General features: G+C 45.3%; 1 long non-coding RNA gene across 1 annotated transcript; it reads left to right on the top strand.

Moving 5' to 3' along the window:
• The first annotated feature begins 201 nt into the window (after nt 1–201).
• LOC105496112 (uncharacterized) lies at nt 202–8789 on the top strand. The gene is made up of 3 exons (XR_011617457.1): nt 202–302; nt 6211–6299; nt 8618–8789. It is a non-coding gene; the product is annotated as an uncharacterized lncRNA (long non-coding RNA).
• Nucleotides 8790–10573: the final 1784 nt, after the last annotated feature.

Raw genomic sequence — 10573 nt, 5'->3', positions numbered from 1 at the left:
ATGTCCAGGCAGCAAACACAGAGGCAGCAAGGCTTCCACCAGCATGTGTGAAGTTGCCCACTGCTACAGTAAGGTGAAATCGGAGGTGAGCGAAGGCGCTATGGGTTGGGGCATTTTCAGTATCTGCTCGGGGACCCGCTCTTAGGTGAGGAAAAGAGTGAGGTTTGTTTATTTATTTATTTATTTTTCGATCTGTCTCCCAGGCTGGAGTGCAGTGGGGGTGATCTCCGCTCACTGCAACCTCCGCTTCCCAGGTTCAAGCAAGCCTCCTGTCTCAACCTCTTGAGTAGCTGGGATTACAGGTGCGCACCACCACGCCCGACTCATTTTTGTATTTTTAGTAGGGACGGGGTTTCACCATGTTGGCCAGGCTGGTCTTGAACTCCTGACCTCAACTTCAACTGATCCACCCACCTCAGCCTCCCAAAGTACTAGGATTACAGGCGTGAGCCACCGCGCCCAGCCTCGTTGTGGTTTTGATTTGCATTTCCCTGATGATTAGCGATGTGCATTTTTTCATATATCTCTTGGCCTTTTGCATGTCATTGGATAAATTTCTATTCAAGTTTTTAATCGATTTTGCAATCGAGTTGTCTCTTGGCTATGGAGTTGTGGGAGTTTATTTTATATTTTGGTTATTAATTCTTTATCATTTATATGGTTTGCAAAGGGTGGGTGTTTCCTCCTCTCTCTTCCCATCCTCATTTCAATTAGGCTTCTTTTAGGAACATCCTTTCCATTTCAAGGCTCTCTCACTGGATACTGTATTATTTTCTTAGGTCTTCTGTAACAAAATAACATGAACCAGGGCAGGGGTCCCAACCCCCAGGCCATGGACTGGTACTGGTCTGTGGCCTGTTAGGGACTGGGCCACACAGCAGGAGGTGAGCAGTGGGGCAGACGAGCAAAGCTTCATATGTATGTATGTATGTATGTATTTTTGGGATGGCGTCTCACTCTGTCACCCAGGCTGGAGTGCAATGGTGTGACCTCGGCTCACCGCAACCTCTGCCTCCTGGGTTTAAGTGATTCTCCTGCTTCAGCCTCCCGAGTAGCTGGGACTACAGGTGCCGGCCGCCATGACCAGCTAATTTTTATATTTTTAGTAGAGACGGGGTTTCATCACGTTAGTCAGACTGGTCTCGAACTCCTGACCTCAGGCGATCTGCCCGCCTCAGCCTCCCAAAGTGCTGGGATTGCAGGTGTGAGCCCCCATGCCCGACCTGTATTGCCCATTTCAAGATACTTAGAAAATGGAGGATCTTGAATGCAACTACTTAGAGAATGGAGATACTTAGATACTTAGAAAATGGAGGATCTTGAATGCAACTACCACAAAGAAATGGTAAAGATTTGAGGTGACGGACATGCTCACTACCCTGATTTGATCACTATGCAATGTACATATGTATTGAGACGTCACAGGTACTCATAAACATGTACAATTATTATGTGTTGATTATAAACAGAATTAAAAAATGCATTTCGTGTATCCTAAGCATTCACTCATTACTCTCTCACTAGCTCACTCAGGGCAACTTCCAGTGCTGCAAGCCTGGTAAGCGCCCCTTATAGATATATCATATATATCATTTTTTCTCTTATACCTTATTTTTACTGTATCTTTTTTTTTTTTTTTTGAGATGGAGTCTCACTCTGTCACCCAGGCTGGAGTGCAGTGGCATGATCTTGGCTCACTGCAACCTCCGCCTCCTGGGTTCAAGTGATTCTCCTGCCTCAGCCTCCCAAGTAGTTGGGACTACAGGTGTGCATCACCATGACCAGCTAATTTTTGTATTTTTAGTAGAAATGGGGTTTTACCATATTCGTCAGGCAGGTCTTGAACTCTTGACCTTATGATCCACCCACCTTGACCTCCCAAAGTGTTGAGATTACAGGCGTGAGCCACCACCCTCGGCCTAGTGTACCTTTTCTATGTTTAGACACACAAATGCTTACTGTTGTGTTACTGTTGTGTTGCCAACATTATTCAGCACAGTAGCATGCTGTACAGGTTCATAGTCTAGGAGCAATAGACTAGACCGTATAGCCCTGGTGTGTAGTAGGCTATACCATTTAGGTTTATGTAAGCTCGGCCGGGCGCAGTGGCTCACGCCTGTAATCCCAGCACTTTGGGAGGCCGAGACGGGCGGATCACGAGGTCAGGAGATCGAGACCATCCTGGCTAACACGGTGAAACCCCGTCTCTACTAAAAAATACAAAAAACTAGCCGGGCGAGGTGGCGGGCGCCTATAGTCCCAGCTACTCGGGAGGCTGAGGCAGGAGAATGGCGTGAACCTGGGAGGCGGAGCTTGCAGTGAGCCGAGATCTGGCCACTGCACTCCAGCCTGGGTGACAGAGCGAGACTCCGTCTCAAAAAAAAAAAAAAAAAAAAAAAGGTTTATGTAAGCTCACTCTAGGTTACTGGCACAATGATGAAATTGCCTAATGATGCCTTTCTCAGAAAGAATCCCTGTCATTAAGTGACACAAGACTGTATATGTTTCTCTAAAACCTACTTAGTGATCCATTTCTTTAAAACTTGGCAGCACGCACATCATGGAATTCCTCCAGGTGAATAGATAGATATCTAACTCATTATTTTTAATAGCTACCTAATGGCTCATGATAGGAGCGTACTCTGATTATTCAACCCTTCCACCTTTGAGGGCACACAGGTTATTTACAGCTTGTTTTTTGTTGCTACTACAAATAATCCCTTGATAAATATCGCTCTATAGGGTGGATTCCCAGTGTGGAATTTCAACTAGGTATTGTTCTAGTAACTTCCCAAAAATGCAATCATAAATCACATTCCCACGAACCACACACAAGTGTGCGTTTTTCAACACACAGTTGCAAGCACTGGGTTATTATTGCATTGCCTTATTATTTTTTGAATGATCGCCCGTCCGATGAGTGAAAAGTAGCAAGTCCTCATTACTCTCATTTTCATTTCCCTGACTGATAGTGAAGTTGGACCTCTTTTTCTTTCTTTCTTTTTTTTTTTTTTTTAACTTCACTAGCAGGAAGGATCTATTTTATTTTATTTTATTTTATTTATTTTATTATTTTATTTTATTTTAATTTTTTTTCGAGACAGAGTCTCACTCTGTCGCCCAGGCTGGAGTGCAGGGGCGCGATCTCGGCTCACTGCAAGCTCCGCCTCCCGGGTTTACGCCATTCTCCTGCCTCAGCCTCCCGAGTAGCTGGGACTATAGGCACCTGCCACCTCGCCTGGCTAGTTTTTTGTATATTTTAGTAGAGATGGAGTTTCACCGTGTTAGCCAGGATGGTCTCGATCTCCTGACCTCGTGATCCGCCCGTCTCGGCCTCCCAAAGTGCTGGGATTACGGGCTTGAGCCACCGCGCCCGGCCTATTTTATTTTATTTTAAGACGGAGTCTCACTCTGTCACCCAGGCTGGAGTGCAGTGGTGCGATTTTGGCTCACTGCAACCTCCGCCTCCCAGGTTCAGGTGATTTTCCTGCCTCAGCCTCCTGAGTAGCTGGGATTATAGGGCACGTGCCACTAGGCCCGACTAATTTTTGTATTTTTAGTAGAAATGGGATTTCACTGTGTTGGCCAGGCTGGTCTCAAACATCTGACCTCAAGTGATCCATCCCCCTCAGCCTCCCAAAGTGCTGGGATTACAGGCGTGAGCCACCAGGTCTGGCCTGTTTATTTTATTTTTTTAAAGAGCTTCTCTCCCGTGGCTGCCCATTTCAAAGATTATTTGCATATTTGGACACATTTAGGTTATTTGTGTCTTATTTGCAGGAGATCTTTATATTTTATGTGTATTGACCTTTTAGTTGTAACGACTGTTATCTGGTTCAAGACCTGTAAAAAATATCATTAACCCTGACACATCTGCATGCTTGAACTGGTCTCTAGACCCCAGCACTTCAACCCTTGCTGCCTACCGGAATCACTTGGGCAGCTAGGGTTGATATTGTTGAAGCCTGGTGGCAGGGCGCAACTCCCCAAGATTTAGCTTTCAATGGTTTGGGACACAGAAATCAAGATATTTTTGTCGTAGTAAGATTCACATAATATAAAAGTCATCATTTAAACCATTTTAAAGTGTACAACTCAGTGGCATTTAGTACATTTCACAAGGTTGTACAACCCCACCTCTATCTGGTTCTAGAACACTTTCATCCCCTTAAAAGGAGACCCCATGCCCGTGAGCAGTCACTCCCCATTCCCATTCCCTAGTCCGTGGCTACCTTTAATCTACTTTCCATGTCTGTGGATTTATCTATTCTGGACACTTTATGTAAATGGAATTATGCACTACGAGGCCCTCTTTGTCTGGCTTCTTTCACTCAGCATCATGCTTTCTTTTCTCTTTCTTTTCTTTTTCTTTTTTGAGACAGGGTCTTTCTCTGTTGCCCAGGCTAGAGTGCAATGGTATGATCACGGCTCACTGCAGCCTCCACTTCCAGGCATCAAGTAATCCTCCCTCCTCAGCCTCCGGAGTAGCTGGGACTAAGATTCACACCATCACGCTAAGCTAATTTTTGCATGTTTTGTAGCGATGGGGTTTCGTCATGTTGCCCAGGCTGGTCTTGAACTCCTGAGCTCAAGTGATCCTGCTGCCTCAGCCTCCCAAAGTGCTGGGATTACTGGCATGAGCCACTGAGCTGGGCCTGTTTTCAATGTTTATCCACATTGTAGCATGAATCGGTACTGCATTCTAATTATTTTTTATTTTTATTTATTTATTTATTTTTTTGAGACAGAGTTCTGCTCTGTCGCCCAGGGTGGAGAGCAGTGGCGCGATCTCGGATCACTGCAACCTCCATCTCCCAGGTTCAAGTGATTCTCTTGCCTCAGCCTCCCGAATAGCTGGGATTACAGGCACACACCACCATGCCCGGCTAATTTTTTTGTATTTTTTAGTAGAGAAAGGGTTTCGTCATGTTGACCAGGCTATCTTGAACTCCTGACCTCAGGTGATCCGCCTGCCTTAACCTCCCAAAGTGCTGGGACTACAGCCACCACACCTGGCTGGTACTGCATTCTTTTTATGGATGCATAATATTCCAGTGTATGCATATACCATATTTTCTTTATCTATTCATCTGTTGGTAGACATTTGAACAGTTTCCACCTTTTGGCTGTCTTGAATAATGCTGCGATGAATGTTTGAGTATAAGTTTTTCTTTGAACACTTGGTTTTGATTCTTTTGGGTATATTCCTCGGAGCAAAGTGGCTGGATCATATGCTAATTTTATGCTTAGCTCATTGGGGAACTGCCAAGCTGTTTTTCATAGCAGCCACACTATTTTACATTTCCATGACATCAGGAGGTTTGTTTTGTTTTGTTTTGTTTTGTTTTTGAATTGGGGTTTTACTCTGTCGCCTAGACTGCTGGAGTGCAGCGGTGCGATCATATCTCACTGCAGCCTTGAACTCCTGGGCTCAAGTGATCCTCCTGCCTCAGCCTCCCAAGTAGCTGGGACTGCAGGTGTGAGCCATCACACTTAGATAATGTTTAAATTTTTTGTAGAGATGGGATCCGCTGATGTTGCCAGGCTGGTCCTTTCTTCCTCCCCTCCGCTCCCCTCCCCTCCCCTCCCTTCCCTTCCCTTCCTTTCCCTTCCCTTCCCTTCCCTTCCCTTCCCTTCCCTTCCCTTCCCTTCCCTTCCCTTCCCTTCCCTTCCCTTCCCTTCTGTTCCCCTTCCTTCCCTTCTCCCTCCCTCCCTCCCTCCCTCCCTCCCTCCCTCCCTCCCTTCCTTCCTTCCTTCCTTCCTTCCTTCCTTCCTTCCTTCCTTCCTTCCTTCCTTCCCTCCTTCCCTCTTGACAGGGTCCCACTCTGTCCCCCAGGCTGGAACACAGTGGCCTGATTATATTTCACTGCAGCCTCAAACTCCTGGGCTCAAGGGATTCTCTCACCTCAGCCTCCTGAGTACCTGGGACTACAGGTGTGCACCACCACGTTTGGCTTACATTTATTTATTAAGCCAGAGGCTACTCAGGTACTTTTGAAGATTTGCCAAGTCCTGTTCGTTGAACAGATACCGTGGGTCAGGGAAATCTTATTAAGATTTCATAGGAAGTCCTTTGTCCTAAGGAGATACGGCAGCTCTGGATTTACTTAGCATCAATCAATAATCCCACCAAGAAATAAACTTATTTCCCAGTCCCAGGGTGAGTCTTGGGGATGCTCTGATTTATTTTCTCCTCATTTTTGGTTCTAGTGGAATTTTCTGGTTTGGAATTTGATCCCATCTTGACAGCCTCTTCTCTAACTCAGAGCAAGAAGGACTCAGTTTTGAAACTCAGAATGGTGAGTTCTAGGGGTTCAAGTTCATCCCACGTTTTGCCAAGGACCTTATCATCCAATTATCATTCACTGGTGAATATCCTGGTCACCCTTGTCTTTGAACTTGGACTTCCACCAGTAGTCATTTGGCAACATCAAGGAAAATTCCTGCTGCTGGCGGTGCCCTCGTGGCACCAACTGAGGCCATCCCAATTAGTTAGATGCCTCTTGCTTGAGGACACAGGCGCACTGTCATTTAGTTTTGCAGAGGCTCCCATCTTTCATCACTGTCACCTAATTTAAAAATCACTGCCAGTGGGATTTTACAGAGGATATAAAGGTGCTCAGTGTACTATGTGTGGGGCTTCTTTTTTTTCCTTCAACTTTTATTTTAAATTCTGGGGTACATGTGCAGGATGTGTAGGTTTATCATACAGGTAAGCATGTGCCGTGGTGGTTTGCTGTACAGATCATCCCATCACCTATGTATTAAGCCCAGCATCCATTAGCTATCCTTCCTGATGCTCTCCCTCCCGCAAGCCCCCGACAGGCTCCAGTGTGTGTTGCTCCCCTGCCAATTTGTTCATGCGTTCTCATCATTCAGCTCCCACGTATAAGTGAGAACCTGCAGCGTTTGGTTTTCTGTTCCTGCATTAGTTTGCTGAGGATAACGGCTTCCAGCTCCATCCGTGTCCTGCAAAGGACATGATCTTGTTCTTTTTTTTATGGCTGCATAGTATTCCATGGTGTGTATGTACCACAGTTTCTTTATCTAGTCTATCACTGACAGGCATTTAGGTTGATTCCATGTCTTTGCTATTGTGAATAGTGCTGCAATGAACACGATGCATGCATGTAGCTATAATAGAATGATTTATATTCCTCTGGATATATACCCAGTAATGGAATTGCTGGGGCAAGTGGGATCTCTGCTGCTAGGTCTTTGAGGACTCTCCACATTGTCTTCCACAATGGTTGGACTAATTTACACTCCTGGTGTGGGGTTTCTTTCTGGGGCTCAACAGAGAGAAGCTGAACAGTTATGAGTGTCTCCTGTTTACATGGCATGAGTCTGCATCGGGAAACTGCTACTGTGGTTCAGTGATCTATAGTCCTGGATTAAGACATTAGTCTTTTTGGGGAACATTGATCAAGGATGAAAGAAAAATGGGCTGCTTCAGCAACAATGAATCCCTCTGTGGGATTTTACAACCAGAACCTTATTTGGATGCACTTGGAGAAGCTCATTCCAGTGTTACTCAGTTTTCAAGTAGTAACACTTTGATCTCATGGCCACCGATTTATTTACCTTCTTTATTTTTTTAAATCTATTTATTTATATATTTTTTTGTGATGGAGTCTTGCTCTGTTGCCCAGGCTGGAGTATAGTGGTGTGATCTTGGCTCACTGCAACTTCCGCCTCCTGGGTTTAAGTGATTCTCCTGTCTCAGCCTCCCGAGTAGTTGGGATTACAGGCGCCCGCCACCACACCTTGCTACTTTTTGTATTTTTAGTTGAGACAGGGTTTCACCATCTTGGCCAGGCTGTTCTTGAACTCCTGACCTCGTGATCTGCTGGCCTTGGCCTCCCAAAGTGCTGGGATTACAGGCATGAGCCACCACACCGGGCCTACCTTCTTTATTTATTTTTATTCTCACTGGAGTATGATCAGGGAGTATTTATGGCCTACAAGGATGAGGAACCCCAGGGAGAAACCATAAATTTCTAATGGGATATACTCAAAATCTAAAAATATTAACTAAAAATGATTTAACTTAGAAATGATGAGTAGAAGAAAACAGTATTTTTTTTTTTTTTCTGAGACAGGATTTCACTTTGTACTCCAGGCTGAAGTGTGGTGGTATAATCACAGCTCACTGCAGCCTCGACTCCCAGGCTTAAGAGACCCTCCTGCCTCAGCCTCCCGAGTAGATGGTACCACAGGTGCACACCACCACCCGGCTAAATTTTTGCTTTTTTTTTTTTTTTTTTGCAGAGATGGGGGTCTCACTATATTGCCCAGGCTGGTTTCAAACTCCTGGCCTCAAGCAATCCACCTGCCTCGGCCTCCCAAAGTTCTCGGATTACAGCTGTGAGCCACTGCACCCAGCTGAAAGCAATACAATTCTACACAGAATACTCTCATCATACTTTATTATTATTTAGACATAGGGTTTCTCTCTGTCACCCAGACTGGGATCACAGTGGTGCCATAATGGCTCACTGCAGGCTCGACCTCCTGGGCTCAAGGAATCCTCTTGCCTCAGCACCCCCCGAATAGCTGGGACCACAGGCACAAGCCACCATATGGTGCTAATTCTTAATTTTTTTTTTTTTTGTAGAAATGGGGTTTCAGAATGTTGCCCAGGCTGGTCTCAAACCCCTGGCCTCAAACCATCCTCCAGCCTCGGCCTCCCAAAGCACCAGGATTACAGGCGTGTGCTACGGTGCCTGGCCCTGCCTGGGTAAATCTTATGTGATCTGCCTGAGTCTCAGTCTTATCAATAAAATGAAGTGACAATACTTACACTACAGAGTCAGAGGAATTAGAGATAACATGCGTAAAATGCCCGGTGCATAGAATGTACTCAATAAATAGAATTCGTTACTACTATTTATTCCCACTCGAGAAAAGCTCTCTTGCTCTCTTACATGTTCATTCACAGATTAGCATGATAATCTGAAGGAAGCACACAATTTGGATTTAGTCCTTGGTTCAAATTTCTGCTCTGCCACTTCCCAGCCATGAAATATTAAGCAAGCAGGTCCACTCCCCTGCAATTAGTTTCATTGCATATTTCTTTATTTCTTTATTAAGACAGAGTCTCACTGTGTCGCCCAGGCTGGAGTGCAGTGGTGCGATCTCGGCTCACGGCAACCTCCACCTCCCGGCTTCAAGCGACTCTCCTGCCACAGCCCCTTGAGTAGTTGGGATTACAGGCGTGTGCCGCCTTGCCCAGCTGATTTTTGTATTTTTAGTAGAGATGGAGTTTCACCATGTTGTCCATGCTAGTCTTGAACTCCTGACCTCAGGTGATCCACCGGCCTCGGCCTCTCAAAGTGCTGGGATTACAGGCATGAGCCACCGCACCCGGCCTCATTGTATTTAAAACAGGGTTGGTCATGCCTACTTTATGGGGTTGTGGTGAAAATAATTAACATATGGAATGTGCTTAGGTCAGTGCCTGGCACAACATATTTAAGATGTAGTAACATTATTATTATCCTGGAAGTGGAACTCTCTGAATCTCCATCTGTGATTGAGTTTAGACTTAAATATCAGTGATATTACTGAAGTTCTGACTTATTCATATTACTTCCCCATGTCTAGACCAGGGACCCCCAGGCTTTTTGGTACCAGGGACTGGTTTCAAGTTTTCCACGGACCAAGAGTTGAGGGTTATGGTTTCAGGATGAGTCAAGCACATGACATTTGTTGTGCATTCTGTCTCTATTATTATCACATTGTATATATAATGAAATAATGGTACAACTCACCATCATGTAGAAGCAGTAGCAGCCCTGAGCTTGTTTTCCTGGAACTAGATGGTCCCATCTGGGGATGATGGGAGACAGTGACAGATCATAAGGCATTAGATTTTCATAAGGAGCATGCAACCTAGATCCCTCACATGCACAGTTCACAATAGGGTTCATATTCCTATGAGAATCTGATGCTCCTGTGGATCTGACAGAAGGCAGAGCTCAGGAGGTAATGTGAGCGATGTGGAGTGGCTGTAAATACAGATGAAGCTTTGCTCATTCATCTGCTGCTCACCTCCTTCTGTGCAACCTGATTCCTCACGGGCCACAGACTAGTACTGGTCTTTGGCCCACGGGTTGGGGACCCCTGCCTTAAAAACACCCGGGTTTTGATTGTTTACGTCTTTATTTTATTTTATTATTTTATTTTATTTTTTGAGATGGAGTCTCACTTTGTCACCCAGGCTGCAGTGCAGTGGCGTGACCTCAGCTCACTGCAACCTCCACCTCCCAGGTTCAAGGGATTCTCCTGCCTCAGCCTCCTAAATAGCTGGGATTACAGGCACTATGCCTGGCTAATTTTTTTGTATTTTTAGTAGAGACGGGGTTTCACCATGTTGGTCAGGCTGATCTGGAACTCTTCACCTCAGGTGATCTGCCCGCCTTGGCCTCCCAAAGTGCTGGGATTACAGGTGTGAGCCACCATGTCCAGATGTTTACATCTTTATTCTAAAACCTCAGAGTTTCTCTCTGAAACACTTTCAGATCAGACTATGTTTTGTAGTAAAAATAATCTGTGGAGTAAATTTCTATTG

This window comes from Macaca nemestrina, chromosome 20 (genome assembly GCF_043159975.1).
Source record: "Macaca nemestrina isolate mMacNem1 chromosome 20, mMacNem.hap1, whole genome shotgun sequence".
Taxonomy (NCBI): Eukaryota; Metazoa; Chordata; class Mammalia; order Primates; family Cercopithecidae; genus Macaca; species Macaca nemestrina.
This window is presented reverse-complemented; position numbering and strand designations above follow the sequence as displayed.